This window comes from Homalodisca vitripennis, chromosome 8 (genome assembly GCF_021130785.1).
Source record: "Homalodisca vitripennis isolate AUS2020 chromosome 8, UT_GWSS_2.1, whole genome shotgun sequence".
Lineage (NCBI taxonomy): Eukaryota > Metazoa > Arthropoda > Insecta > Hemiptera > Cicadellidae > Homalodisca > Homalodisca vitripennis.
Genome location: NC_060214.1, coordinates 38,894,713 through 38,912,226, shown reverse-complemented (window position 1 = coordinate 38,912,226; position 17,514 = coordinate 38,894,713).

Below are 17,514 nucleotides of genomic sequence, written 5' to 3'. Positions count from 1 at the left end.
TCTAAAGTTTTTTGTGCACTAATACTCCAATTCACGTTCTGCTTGTTCAGCACTCGTAATCTGAGACTGTCATAGATTTGAATTCTGTAATCTATAGTTTACGTCTATCTGTAATTATCTGAAAAGATTCAATAAGATTGAAACAGTGGAGTAATTCGTATTTTGGTATCCTTGAATGCACTTAAAAACAGCCATACTACAAAAAATAAAAGATTTTTTTGTTTAAGTGAATTTTCAAGATAGTCGTATTTTATTACAAAATGCCTGCTTGAATAATAATCGTATAGACCAACATTTCAAAGAAAACCTTGACAAAATAATTGTATCTTGTGTTCTTTTTCATATTATAAAAAAATTTGAAACAAAAATGTTTTAAAGGAAATCTCTTGAAAAGTAAAGAAGTAAAATTGTAGTTGTAGCTTATTCAAGGCTCGATGTAAAAATACTAAACAAATAGGCAGAAAATCAAGCAAAATTGAAGTTTTTTAGCCCTATGATGCTCTGATGACACTCTCTCAAATCCTATGGTTGGACATGCACCATCATCAACACAAAACGTGTCCAATTGAAAGTTGACTTTTACCAGTATAGTGTTCAAACAGTATAATGCTGTATGAAGTAGTTGGTTTGATATTACTTACAAATCTAAGGCACAAGTTTTCCTTGCCTAGTCCAACATTGATAGTTCTCCAATTTTTAGTTTGTACAACTAGTTTTGGCTTTAGTTAACATTTCGTTATCTTTTCCCTTGTTTTCTAATTTGATGGGACTCCTATAGCCCCTTCCAAAAGAATCCCTACTGTAAAATAATAAAAAAATATGAACTATTACGAATTCAACGGTTGGTAAACATTTTATGAAATATGGATGTTGTTTTACAAACATATGTATGTTCTAAAGCGTCCGCTATGCTGGAGCTTAGAGTCTGTGCTGCAACTTTCACATCCATTTTTCGAATTTTGTAAAAAAAAAAAACAGCTTTGTCTGATAGTTTGTTGCACATTTTTCAGTCCAGTTTTTCTTTTATCTAAATTATATTTTACTAACTAAAAGATTTTTAATTAGCAAAATTCCACATCTTTTGTTATAAAATAATGAATATTTTTTTGGTTTTTAATAGTTTACATTGTATTAATTATCGTGCAATTTCGGTTTTACTCCTTTTATGAAATGCCACTTTTTGAACTGTTTAGAATCAAGTCAGTCCCTGGTACGAAAAATCGATTATGCAATAGTAGTAAAGATATACACAGCAGACTGTTAAAGTGAGAAAAGACCAATATTGAAAACGTTACTTTTATGTCAGTGTATGTCCCAAACTACTTTCCATTCCTAAGAAGCACACTTAACGGGCACTCTGTGTGGCATAATCAATTTCAACTAAAATACTCTTGTTTCAATTCAAAAGTGAGTCCATTACGTAGGAATGATGACGGTTGATACCGTCAGCAGAACTGTCTGTTAGTTGTAAATCAAACTCTAACGCAGATGACAGATGACAGACACCTTCAAATACCTTGCTGCTCGTAGCTTATTGTCACTCAAGAGCTGTCTTTTGTTAAAGGAATATAAAACATCATTCTTTATGTTTTAGCTTATCTAAATATATGTTTTAGTTTTGGGTGAACTAACCTTTTGCGTTTTTTCTTTCTCGTTGGCATTGGTCTCCAGCACGAAGGTATATAACTGGGGTAGCCCATACTTTGGTTATTTTTTGTCAGCTTTTCTCTAATTCGCTGTGTGACATTTGGGGATAAAAAGTATACGTCAGAACAGGAATTATCAAAAGGATGGATTTCTGGCAATATTTACATATGCACAAAAGAGCAACCCCAAAAATACCTATGAATGCAAATTTGGAAATAATGAGTTGTTTGGTAGGAATCGGTTTGATTCCCTTTCATACGTAATATCTTTATATATATACATATTTTTTATATATATATATATATATATTTCTTGTGTTCTTGTGTATGTGACTGAACTGCTCCTAAACGGCTGGACCGATTTTGATGAAAATTTTTGTGTGTGTTGAAAGGGATTCGAGAATGGTTTTAGATTCAAAATTTGGTCCTATTTAAATTGTTGTTGATTTTGGAATGTTTTTACCTTCGGTACGGCAGATATATAAAATTTTGAAGATTATTATTGTAAAGTTTTTGATCGGTAGTGTAATGCAGATTGCATAGAATGGATTATTGCCTAATTTTAAATTCAGACTGCACCAGTGATCAATAAACTGTCTAATGTAATGAAAATACTATTAAACGATGTTATAAAAACAACCTCATTGTACAAAGCCGTGAATGTTTATACATAAGGTAATCTAATTTGGTTATATCGAAGGTAAACGAAAAGAGCCGAAAGAAGACGCTTTATGGTCGAAATTGGTTTCCGTTGATACATTTTCTTGGTCGGAGCACAAGGCAAACTCCACAATAATACTGGAAATGTCTTACACAGAAATGTTAACAGACCGAATTTGATTATTTATAACCTAATTAGTTTATCGAGATTCATCCATATATTCTACTGAATAACTTATCAACACCTAGAAAAAGACCACGAAAGAAAGATGCAGGAAATAGCATAATGCGCCAAAGAGGCTCACGAAGGAACGACTATCAATTATCTCAGTAATGTTTATAATGTGATAGAAAAAGAATTACGTGGATATAGTGTACTGTTTTTAACAGGAAATTGCGTGCGAAACCGCGGGCAACTGCTAGTATTCTCATATATCTTTTATTATTTATATTTTGGCATCTCTATATTAAACTTTACTGGGATGTGGGGTTGCAGCTCCCTTGACCCAAACTCCCTCTTTCTTTGAAACTTGAAGGTAGGATCATAATGAACAATTGTTATATAACAATGCAATGGAACCTTTGTGTTTGAATGCCATTTTAGTCTCTAAAGATGCAAAGTATTAATCTCAACCTTTTAATCAATTTTTCTTTGTTAAGATTGTTTTTTTGTTATAATACAGCTATATGTTTACATTGGTTTAACAACTATTTTCAATCGATTTGCATTTATTGTCTTGAATGCATAGAGTAAGCTTGATAGTAATACCACTTCATCTTTAAACCTTTGCTGCAAGCGCTGTTGATCTCAGAGTAAAAAAATATCCAGATAAGAAAATGAAAAGTTTTTATAAAATATACTTTTAACTGTACCTAAATGTTAGCAAATATAAAGTATGCAGTGCTTGGTCAGTACTGTAATCCAGATATCAAAGCCAAAGTTACTATAACTTTTACTTTAAGTTTAGACATTGTTATAAAACCAATCTTAGTTTTTTTTATATAGAAGTAGGCTCCTCATACATGCATATGTAGGCATGTTTTCTTGATCGGGAAAACTTCGCAAAAAGCAACTATAGTACAACAAAAACTAAGAACGGAGTAAATATTCCCTGTAGCCAGAACTAGGAACCAGCTTATACACGTGCAAAGCCTACGAATTTGCATGCGAAGTCGCGGGTAGCTGCTAGTTGTAATTACAAAATATAGTCACATCATACAAAACATTTATCATATATTATCGTTATGTGCTTGGTTGAGATAGAAAACTCTAGTTTTAAGTGTTTTTATTCTTTTATCAAGACTTTTCAAATGAGGTCACTTAATCGGCCTTTACTTTAAAAGTTTGAGCCGCCTACTTAGAAAGTTGTAACAGTGACTAAAATGTTCACTTCTGTTTCCTAGAAAGGTGTCCCGATCGCTCCATCTTTATCCACCAGAAACTAAACAGAGTGTATCCATACCTTTAACTCACACTGTATGTGGAACAGCTTGTTCTTAGTTTCTTTGGAAAAAGTGTTATTGCTTTGAACTTTATGTATCTATATTTTGTAATTATTTGGTTTAAACACATGTTTACAAAAACAATATATTCGTTTTCTTGTAAACTAAAACACCTATTGTTGAAATGGTGTTCATAAAAATAATACATTTGAAAGCAAGAATTGTTGACTAATATCTTATGTAATATTTTTGTTAAAACATCTACGGATTGGATTATGAGAGTGGACATAATAACATAGTAATTTTGATCATCTTGGCTTACCAAATTATTTGCTTTTTACATGCACGTTTGCATGTGTACGTTTGTTGTTGCTGAAGAGTAGTTTTTCGAATCAAGAATTAAGAATAGTTTTACGAATTATGATGATAGCACTAAAATAAGAAGACTGGTCGCTTCTTACGACAAAACTATGACAAGTAACATTTAAAAACCTATGATTTCCACTTACTGTGCCTCTCTACAATAAAATAGTCCTTCCGCCTCAGTCGGAAAGGGATGTAGGTTTAGTGACAGCAAAAACAACTGATACTTCTCAACTGTGATATGTTTGTTGTTCCCTTCTTGTGCAAGGTTACCTGTAAATGGTCGTGCTCGCCTAGGCGTTAACGGATTTCGTTCGAAAAAAGTACCGTTGGAATTATTACACAAATTTCAAATTAGTTGGCATCTTTTTATAACTGGTTGAAAACAACTGATGCTTATCAAAAGACAGCCGATCCTACGAAAGCAGCGGGTGGCTTGGAAATTCCTCGAAAGGAATGGGTTTTATTGAATCGTTTTCGAACTGGGGTTGGGAGAAGCAATCACTGGAAATTTAAGTGGGGTATTACTGACGACCAGACGTGTGATTGTGGCGCAAACTCTCAGACTATGGAGCACATTGTAAACGACTGCCCTTTGCGATTGTTTTCTGGTGGTCTGGCTGGTCTAAGTGGTTTGGAGGATGAGTCTCTAAACTGGCTCAGTAATTTGGATTTAGCTTTGTGACGGGAGATCTTAATATTATTTTTAATTTATGACTCAAGAACTTTGTTCTTACGTACTTTTTAATAATTGTAATTTTTAATTTATTTATTTATGGATAGCTGCCTTTGTCCCCCATACGATATATATATATATATATATATATATATACTGTATATATATATATATATATATATACAGGGTGTATATTATGTCTGGAAACACCCAAATATATCCTTTAATAATTTAAATATAAATTTGAAACCTCTTACAATCGTGATAGAGATTGGGCATCTACTTTTTGGAACAATGTTTTGTTATGTCACACCAACGGGGGACGTCCCTGCCGAGGGTATCGTGAATATTCTTAATGGAAGCCTATACCTTGTGATACATAATTTTTAAAGGTAATAGCTTACTGAATTGAATGCCACAAACCGCATCTCAAAGGAATTATTCTATCAGAAAATAGAGCATTTTTAGTATTGAAAATTTACTGATGTTCAACAATGTAATTTTAACATGGTTCTTGCCACAAAATGTGTTACACTAATTTTTTAGCATTTTTTAAATGTTCAATTAAAATAAAATAAACAATTTATTTTTAAGCTGGTTTCATTAGTACAAATTTACCAGTTTTTTATTACAATGAATAAAACTTATGAGTCACTTTCTCTGATTACTTATGAATCTGTACTTGGTGTTTTTTCCAGTCAGCAGGAAGGTTTAAAGAGACAAAGGTCACTAGCCTATGAGAAACATTATTGTGTTATTAATCATCTGGTCTACAGGTTTCAGTTTGTTGAGCATGGAGCTTTCACTAGACAGGTCTAAGCTTGGGAATTACAAATGGACAAAGGTCATATCATTCCTGTCGAGTTAATCAGTGTCTCTGAAGCATTGCTGTCAACAAGTTATCTAATTACAGTAGTCCAGTTTTTATTTGGTATTTTAATGGAATTGTCTGAAAGAGAATGAATTACTCTGTTGATGATGCGAGGATATGGCGATCGTCAAAGATCTTATCGGGAAGTTTGTAATTTGTTTTAATGACACTTTCCCAGAAAGGAATCCCATAAGTGTTTCAACAATATCAAAAACTATTGAGCGTTTTGAAATGACAGGGAGTGTACGTAATCGGCCAAAGTCGGGTAGGATACAATCTGCAACAGATGAAGAACATGCACTAGATGTTTTGCAAACATTTATTGAAGACCCACATACATCGCTCAGAAAAGCTGCACAGCAACATGATATGCACCCTATGTCTGTGAGTAAGATTTTGAAAATTAATAAATACAAACCATTTAAAGTTCATTTAGTCCAACAGTTAAGTGAGGATGATTACGACAGAAGAGTTGAGTTTTGTGAACTTGTGATGCGCAAATGTGATGACAATAGAGATTTTCTGACCAACATACTATTTTCTGATGAGGCAACTTTTTTCCTAAATGGCAATGTTATAACAGGCACAATTGCCGTTACTGGGCTAGTGAAAACCCACATTGGATTACTGAGTCCCATTCACAGCAACCACAAAAACTGAACGTATGGTGTGGAATTTTAGGTAACAAAATTGTTGGACCCTTTTTCATCAATGGAAATTTAAATGCCGAACTTTACTACAATATGCTCCAAAATGAAATAATCCCAGCTATTCAAATTGCATCAGGAGAATACTTTGATAATGTATGGTTTCAGCAGGATGGTGCTCCACCCCATTATGGGAGACAGGTAAGAGAGTATTTGGATTTAAGGTTTCCTCATAAATGGATTGGCCGAAGAGGAGAAATCGAATGGCCTCCAAGATCTCCGGATTTGTCACCAATCGATTATTTCCTATGGGGTCATTTAAAATCCAATGTTTATAGAAGAAAGCCTCATAATTTGGAAGACCTAAGAAACAGGATTATAGAGGAGATTGCTTTGATAACTGAAGAAATGTTAGGCAACTCTGTCGAATCATTTTACACAAGATTGGCTCATTGTCAAACCGTAGAAGGAACACAGTTCGAACAATTGCTTTGACACCAAATGCAGGTAAAACGTTTGTTGTAAGACTTTTCTAACAGCATACATTATTTTTTATTTGTAATAAGAAATCAATAACATAAGTATTTCCATAATTGTACTGTAATAAAAACTGGCAAATTTGTGCTAATAGAACCAGCTTAAAATGAAATTTTTGTTTTATTTAATTGAACATTTAAAAAAATGCTAAAAAATTAGTGTAACACATTTTGTGGCAAGAACCATGTTAAAATTACATTGTTGAACATCAGTAAATTTTCAATACTAAAAATGCTCTATTTTCTGATAGAATAATTCCTTTGAGATGCGGTTTGTGGCATTCAATTCAGTAAGCTATTACCTTTAAAATTATGTATCACAAGGTATAGGCTTCCATTAAGAATATTCACGATACCCTCGGCAGGACGTCCCCCGTTGGTGTGACATAACAAAACATTGTTCCAAAAAGTAGATGCCCAATCTCTATCACGATTGTAAGAGGTTTCAAATTTATATTTAAATTATTAAAGGATATATTTGGGTGTTTCCAGACATAATATACACCCTGTATATATATATATCAAAAGACAAAATGTTTGCTGCTCCCGATGTGCGAGTATCTCTGGAGGCGTTGAAGAATTTCATTTCAGTCTGTCTACCCACGCGATATTTTGAGCACGTACTGACCTATACACAAAACTTTACATGGAACTTTATTTCGTTATGGGCAATATCAAAACAAATGATGAATTAATTACGCTCCGTGGCATATACGGAGACAGATTTAACATTCTATTAGTGCTAAAACTGGGTTCAATAAAATAGTAAGTACCTATTTTGGCTGGCTGGCTGTAGTGTGATTTCTATACAAATTTATATAAATTCAAACTAAAACGATAAGTACTTCGACTTTAGGATTCTTCATCACTGGCCTAAAACAGTTCAGTTGTAACTGAAGCCATTGCTGATATTCAATCAAATATCATGTAGTGTATGAGAAAAATTCCAGTTATTTTCAAACGCACTTACAAAAACTGTGTCGCTTTCCGACTTTAGGGCTATAAAACACTGCTCTTAAACTTAAATCTAAAATAAATCATTCAATTAGATACCTTTCAATGCTTTTAGCTTATTTAAGGAGTGTTTAGAATGTCATTCAAAATAAAGATACCCATGGCGTTGTTGTTTATTTGAGCGGGTTATTGCATCCAAAACCGCGGGTAACTACCAGTTAAAAATGAACGAAAGGATACATCTAATGGTGCTTAACATTTCAATTCCATAAAGTCGTTAGAGCAATCTTCGGATCCATCGCATAGGATTTGCGTACCTTTAGTTATTAGTTTTAGTACTCAACATTAAACTATGAGTATATTGGTCCAATGATAGGATTGAATTGAACCGTTTAATCACTCAAAATATTTAGACCAATCATCCGGTCCATAGCGTAGGACTTACGTACCTTTAATAGTAATTAATACTGAACTATCAGTATATTGGTTCAACGATACGATTGAAATGAGCCCTTCAATTACACAAAATATGTAGAACAATCATCCAGTCCATAGCGTAGGACTTACGTACATTTATTAGTAATTAATACTGAACTATCAGTATATTGGTTCAACGATACGATTGAAATGAGCCCTTCAATTACACAAAATATGTAGAACAATCATCCGGTCCATAGCGTAGGACTTACGTACCTTTAATAGTAATTAACACTGAACTATCAGTATATTGGTTCAACGATACGATTGAAATGAGCCCTTCAATTACACAAAATCTGTAGAACAATCATTCGGTCCATAGCGTAGGACTTACGTACCTTTAATAGTAATTAATACTGAACTATCAGTATATTGGTTTAACGATACGATTGAAACGAACCCTTTAATCATACAAAATGTGTAGAACAGTCATCCGGCCCATTGCATAAGACTTGCGTACCTTTAATAGTAATTAACACTGAACTATCAGTATATTGGTTCAACGATACGATTAAAATGAGCCCTTCAATTACACAAAATCTGTAGAACAATCATCCGGTCCATAGCGTAGGACTTACGTACCTTTAATAGTAATTAATACTGAACTATCAGTATATTGGTTCAACGATACGATTGAAACGAACCCTTTAATCATACAAAATGTGTATAACAGTCATCCGGCCCATTGCATAAGACTTGCGTACCTTTAATAGTAATTAACACTGAATTATCTGTATATTGGTTCAACGATACGATTGAAACGAACCCTTTAATCATACAAAATGTGTAGAACAGTCATCCGGCCCATTGCATAAGACTTGCGTACCTTTAATAGTAATTAATACTGAACTATCAGTATATTGGTTCAACGATACGATTGAAATGAGCCCTTGAATTACACAAAATATTTAGAACAATCATCCGGTCCATAGCGTAGGACTTGCGTACCTTTAATAGTAATTAATACTGAACTATAAGTATATTAGTTCAACGATACGATTGAAATGAGCCCTTGAATTACAAGAAATGGGTATAACAGTCATCCGGCCCATAGCGTAAGACTTACGTACCTTTAATAGTAATTAACACTGAATTATCTGTATATTGGTTCAACGATACGATTGAAACGAACCCTTTAATCATACAAAATGTGTAGAACAGTCATCCGGCCCATTGCATAAGACTTGCGTACCTTTAATAGTAATTAATACTGAACTATCAGTATATTGGTTCAACGATACGATTGAAATGAGCCCTTGAATTACACAAAATCTGTAGAACAATCATCCGGTCCATAGCGTAGGACTTACGTACCTTTAATAGTAATTAATACTGAACTATCAGTATATTGGTTCAACGATACGATTGAAATGAGCCCTTGAATTACACAAAATATTTAGAACAATCATCCGGTCCATAGCGTAGGACTTACGTACCTTTAATAGTAATTAATACTGAACTATCAGTATATTGGTTCAAACGATACGATTGAAATGAGCCCTTGAATTACACAAAATCTGTAGAACAATCATTCGGTCCATAGCGTAGGACTTACGTACCTTTAATAGTAATTAATACTGAACTATCAGTATATTGGTTCATTCGATACGATTGAAATTTGCCCTTGAATAACAGAAAATCTGTAGAACAATCATCCGGTCCATAGCGTAGGACTTACGTACCTTTAATAGTAATTAACACTGAACTATCAGTATATTGGTTCAACGATACGATTGAAATGAGCCCTTGAATTACACAAAATATTTAGAACAATCATCCGGTCCATAGCGTAGGACTTACGTACCTTTAATAGTAATTAATACTGAACTATCAGTATATTGGTTCAACGATACGATTGAAATGAGCCCTTGAATTACACAAAATCTGTAGAACAATCATCCGGTCCATAGCGTAGGACTTACGTACCTTTAATAGTAATTAATACTGAACTATCAGTATATTGGTTCAACGATACGATTGAAATGAGCCCTTGAATTACACAAAATCTGTAGAACAATCATCCGGTCCATAGCGTAGGACTTACGTACCTTTAATAGTAATTAATACTGAACTATCAGTATATTGGTTCAACGATACGATTGAAATGAGCCCTTGAATTACACAAAAATCTGTAGAACAATCATCCGGTCCATAGCGTAGGACTTACGTACCTTTAATAGTAATTAACACTGAACTATCAGTATATTGGTTCAACGATACGATTGAAATGAGCCCTTGAATTACACAAAATCTGTAGAACAATCATCCGGTCCATAGCGTAGGACTTACGTACCTTTAATAGTAATTAATACTGAACTATCAGTATATTGGTTCAACGATACGATTGAAATGAGCCCTTGAATTACACAAAATCTGTAGAACAATCATCCGGTCCATAGCGTAGGACTTACGTACCTTTAATAGTAATTAATACTGAACTATCAGTATATTGGTTTCAACGATACGATTGAAATGAGCCCTTGAATTACACAAAATCTGTAGAACAATCATTCGGTCCATAGCGTAGGACTTACGTACCTTTAATAGTAATTAACACTGAACTATCAGTATATTGGTTCAACGATACGATTGAAATGAGCCCTTGAATTACACAAAATCTGTAGAACAATCATCCGGTCCATAGCGTAGGACTTACGTACCTTTAATAGTAATTAATACTGAAACTATCAGTATATTGGTTCAACGATACGATTGAAATGAGCCCTTGAATTACACAAAATCTGTAGAACAATCATTCGGTCCATAGCGTAGGACTTACGTACCTTTAATAGTAATTAATACTGAACTATCAGTATATTGGTTCAACGATACGATTGAAACGAACCCTTTAATCATACAAAATGTGTAGAACAGTCATCCGGCCCATTGCATAAGACTTGCGTACCTTTAATAGTAATTAACACTGAACTATCAGTATATTGGATTCAACGATACGATTAAAATGAGCCCTTCAATTACACAAAATCTGTAGAACAATCATCCGGTCCATAGCGTAGGACTTACGTACCTTTAATAGTAATTAATACTGAACTATCAGTATATTGGTTCAACGATACGATTGAAACGAACCCTTTAATCATACAAAATGTGTAGAACAGTCATCCGGCCCATTGCATAAGACTTGCGTACCTTTAATAGTAATTAACACTGAATTATCTGTATATTGGTTCAACGATACGATTGAAACGAACCCTTTAATCATACAAAATGTGTAGAACAGTCATCCGGCCCATTGCATAAGACTTGCGTACCTTTAATAGTAATTAATACTGAACTATCAGTATATTGGTTCAACGATACGATTGAAATGAGCCCTTGAATTACACAAAATATTAGAACAAGCATTCGGTCCATAGCGAAGGACTTACGTACCTTTAATAGTAATTAATACCGAACTATCAGTATATTGGTTTCATCGATACGATAAATATATGCCCTTGAATAACAGAAAATCTGTAGAACAATCATCCGGTCCATAGTGTAGGACTTACGTACCTTTAATAGTAATTAATACTGAACTATCAGTATATTGGTTCAACGATACGATTGAAATGAGCCCTTGAATTACACAAAATATTTAGAACAAGCATTCGGTCCATAGCGAAGGACTTACGTACCTTTAATAGTAATTAATACTGAACTATCAGTATATTGGTTCAACGATACGATTGAAATGAGCCCTTCAGTTACACAAAATATGTAGAACAATCATCCGGTCCATAGCGTAGGACTTACGTACCTTTAATAGTAATTAATACTGAACTATCAGTATATTGGTTCAATGATACGATTGAAATGAGACCTTCAATTACACAAAATATGTAGAACAATCATCCGGTCCATAGCGTAGGACTTACGTACCTTTAATATTAATTAACACTGAACTATCAGTATATTGGTTCAACGATACGATTGAAATGAGCCCTTGAATTACACAAAATCTGTAGAACAATCATTCGGTCCATAGCGAAGGACTTACGTACCTTTAATAGTAATTAATACCGAACTATCAGTATATTGGTTCATCGATACGATAAATATATGCCCTTGAATAACAGAAAATCTGTAGAACAATCATCCGGTCCATAGCGTAGGACTTACGTACCTTTAATAGTAATTAATACTGAACTATCAGTATATTGGTTCAACGATACGATTGAAAATGAGCCCTTGAATTACACAAAATCTGTAGAACAATCATCCGGTCCATAGCGTAGGACTTACGTACCTTTAATAGTAATTAACACTGAACTATCAGTATATTGATTCAACGATACGATTGAAATGAGCCCTTCAATTACACAAAATCTGTAGAACAATCATTCGGTCCATAGCGTAGGACTTACGTACCTTTAATAGTAATTAACACTGAACTATCAGTATATTGGTTCAACGATACGATTGAAATGAGCCCTGAATTACACAAAATCTGTAGAACAATCATCCGGTCCATAGCGTAAGACTTACGTACCTTTAATAGTAATTAACACTGAACTATCAGTATATTGGTTCAACGATACGATTGAAATGAGCCCTTCAATTACACAAAATCTGTAGAACAATCATCCGGTCCATAGCGTAGGACTTACGTACCTTTAATAGTAATTAATACTGAACTATCAGTATATTGGTTCAACGATACGATTGAAAACGAACCCTTTAATCATACAAAATGTGTATAACAGTCATCCGGCCCATTGCATAAGACTTGCGTACCTTTAATAGTAATTAACACTGAATTATCTGTATATTGGTTCAACGATACGATTTAAACGAACCCTTTAATCATACAAAATGTGTAGAACAGTCATCCGGCCCATTGCATAAGACTTGCGTACCTTTAATAGTAATTAATACTGAACTATCAGTATATTGGTTCAACGATACGATTGAAATGAGCCCTTGAATTACACTAAATCTGTAGAACATTCATCCGGTCCATAGCGTAGGACTTACGTACCTTTAATATTAATTAATACTGAACTATCAGTATATTGGTTCAACGATACGATTGAAATGAGCCCTTGAATTACACAAAATCTGTAGAACAATCGTTCGGTCCATAGCGTAGGACTTACGTACCTTTAATAGTAATTAATACTGAACTATCAGTATATTGGTTCATCGATACGATTGAAATTTGCCCTTGAATAACAGAAAATCTGTAGAACAATCATCCGGTCCATAGCGTAGGACTTACGTACCTTTAATAGTAATTAATACTGAACTATCAGTATATTGGTTCATCGATTCGATTGAAATTTGCCCTTGAATAACAGAAAATCTGTAGAACAATCATCCGGTCCATAGCGTAGGACTTACGTACCTTTAATAGTAATTAACACTGGACTATCAGTATATTGGTTCAACGATACGATTGAAATGAGCCCTTGAATTACACAAAATATTTAGAACAATCATTCGGTCCATAGCGTAGGACTTACGTACCTTTAATAGTAATTAATACTGAACTATCAGTATATTGGTTCAACGATACAATTGAAATGAGCCCTTGAATTACACTAAATCTGTAGAACATTCATCCGGTCCATAGCGTAGGACTTACGTACCTTTAATATTAATTAACACTGAACTATTAGTATAGTGTTTCAACGATACGATTGACATGAGCCCTCCAATTACACAAAATCTGTAGAAGAATCATTCGGTCCATAGCGTAGGACTTACGTACCTTTAATAGTAATTAACACTGAACTATTTGTATATTGGTTCAACGATACGATTGAAATGAGCCCTTCAGTTACACAAAATCTGTAGAACAATCATCCGGTCCATAGCGTAGGACTTACGTACCTTTAATAGTAATTAATACTGAACTATCCGTATATTGGTTCAACGATACGATTGAAATGAGCCCTTGAATTACACTAAATCTGTAGAACAATCATCCGGTCCATAGCGTAGGACTTACGTACCTTTAATAGTAATTAATACTGAACTATCAGTATATTGGTTCAACGATACGATTGAAACGAACCCTTTAATCATACAAAATGTGTAGAACAGTCATCCGGCCCATTGCATAAGACTTGCGTACCTTTAATAGTAATTAACACTGAAACTATCAGTATATTGGATCAACGATACGATTAAAATGAGCCCTTCAATTACACAAAATCTGTAGAACAATCATCCGGTCCATAGCGTAGGACTTACGTACCTTTAATAGTAATTAATACTGAACTATCAGTATATTGGTTCAACGATACGATTGAAACGAACCCTTTAATCATACAAAATGTGTAGAACAGTCATCCGGCCCATTGCATAAGACTTGCGTACCTTTAATAGTAATTAACACTGAATTATCTGTATATTGGTTCAACGATACGATTGAAACGAACCCTTTAATCATACAAAATGTGTAGAACAGTCATCCGGCCCATTGCATAAGACTTGCGTACCTTTAATAGTAATTAATACTGAACTATCAGTATATTGGTTCAACGATACGATTGAAATGAGCCCTTGAATTACACAAAATATTTAGAACAAGCATTCGGTCCATAGCGAAGGACTTACGTACCTTTAATAGTAATTAATACCGAACTATCAGTATATTGGTTCATCGATACGATAAATATATGCCCTTGAATAACAGAAAATCTGTAGAACAATCATCCGGTCCATAGTGTAGGACTTACGTACCTTTAATAGTAATTAATACTGAACTATCAGTATATTGGTTCAACGATACGATTGAAATGAGCCCTTGAATTACACAAAATATTTAGAACAAGCATTCGGTCCATAGCGAAGGACTTACGTACCTTTAATAGTAATTAATACTAAACTATCAGTATATTGGTTCAACGATACGATTGAAATGAGCCCTTCAGTTACACAAAATATGTAGAACAATCATCCGGTCCATAGCGTAGGACTTACGTACCTTTAATAGTAATTAATACTGAACTATCAGTATATTGGTTCAATGATACGATTGAAATGAGACCTTCAATTACACAAAATATGTAGAACAATCATCCGGTCCATAGCGTAGGACTTACGTACCTTTAATATTAATTAACACTGAACTATCAGTATATTGGTTCAACGATACGATTGAAATGAGCCCTTGAATTACACAAAATCTGTAGAACAATCATTCGGTCCATAGCGAAGGACTTACGTACCTTTAATAGTAATTAATACCGAACTATCAGTATATTGGTTCATCGATACGATAAATATATGCCCTTGAATAACAGAAAATCTGTAGAACAATCATCCGGTCCATAGCGTAGGACTTACGTACCTTTAATAGTAATTAATACTGAACTATCAGTATATTGGTTCAACGATACGATTGAAATGAGCCCTTGAATTACACAAAATATTTAGAACAATCATCCGGTCCATAGCGTAGGACTTACGTACCTTTAATAGTAATTAATACTGAACTATCAGTATATTGGTTCAACGATACGATTGAAATGAGCCCTTGAATTACACAAAATCTGTAGAACAATCATCCGGTCCATAGCGTAGGACTTACGTACCTTTAATAGTAATTAATACTGAACTATCAGTATATTGGTTCAACGATACGATTGAAACGAACCCTTTAATCATACAAAATGTGTAGAACAGTCATCCGGCCCATTGCATAAGACTTGCGTACCTTTAATAGTAATTAACACTGAACTATCAGTATATTGGTTCAACGATACGATTAAAATGAGCCCTTCAATTACACAAAATCTGTAGAACAATCATCCGGTCCATAGCGTAGCACTTACGTACCTTTAATAGTAATTAATACTGAACTATCAGTATATTGGTTCAACGATACGATTGAAACGAACCCTTTAATTATACAAAATGTGTATAACAGTCATCCGGCCCATTGCATAAGACTTGCGTACCTTTAATAGTAATTAACACTGAATTATCTGTATATTGGTTCAACGATACGATTGAAACGAACCCTTTAATCATACAAAATGTGTATAACAGTCATCCGGCCCATTGCATAAGACTTGCGTACCTTTAATAGTAATTAATACTGAAACTATCAGTATATTGGTTCAACGATACGATTGAAATGAGCCCTTGAATTACACAAAATATTTAGAACAATCATCCGGTCCATAGCGCAGGACGTACGTACCTTTAATAGTAATTAATGCTGAACTATCAGTATATTGGTTCAACGATACGATTGAAATGAGCCCTTGAACTACACAAAATCTGTAGAACAATCATTCGGTCCATAGCGTAGGACTTACGTACCTTTAATAGTAATTAACACTGGACTATCAGTATATTGGTTCAACGATACGATTGAAATAAGCCTTTGAATTACACAAAATATTTAGAACAATCATTCGGTCCATAGCGTAGGACTTACGTACCTTTAATAGTAATTAATACTGAACTATCAGTATATTGGTTCAACGATACAATTGAAATGAGCCCTTGAATTACACTAAATCTGTAGAACAATCATCCGGTCCATAGCGTAGGACTTACGTACCTTTAATATTAATAAACACTGAACTATTAGTATAGTGTTTCAACGATACGATTGAAATGAGCCCTTCAGTTACACAAAATCTGTAGAACAATCATCCGGTCCATAGCGTAGGACTTACGTACCTTTAATAGTAATTAATACTGAACTATCCGTATATTGGTTCAACGATACGATTGAAATGAGCCCTTGAATTACACTTAATCTGTAGAACAATCATCCGGTCCATAGCGTAGGACTTACGTACCTTTAATAGTAATTGAAAACTGAACTATCAGTATATTGGTTCAACGATACGATTAAAACGAACCCTTTAATCATACAAAATGTGTAGAACAGTCATCCGGCCCATTGCATAATACTTGCGTACCTTTAATAGTAATTAACACTGAACTATCAGTATATTGGATCAACGATACGATTAAAATGAGCCCTTCAATTACACAAAATCTGTAGAACAATCATCCGGTCCATAGCGTAGGACTTACGTACCTTTAATAGTAATTAATACTGAACTATCAGTATATTGGTTCATCGATACGATTGAAATTTGCCCTTGAATAACAGAAAATGTGTAGAACAGTCATTCGGCCCATTGCATAAGACTTGCGTACCTTTAATAGTAATTAACACTGAACTATCAGTATATTGGTTCAACGATACGATTAAAATGAGCCGTTCAATTACACAAAATCTGTAGAACAATCATCCGGTCCATAGCGT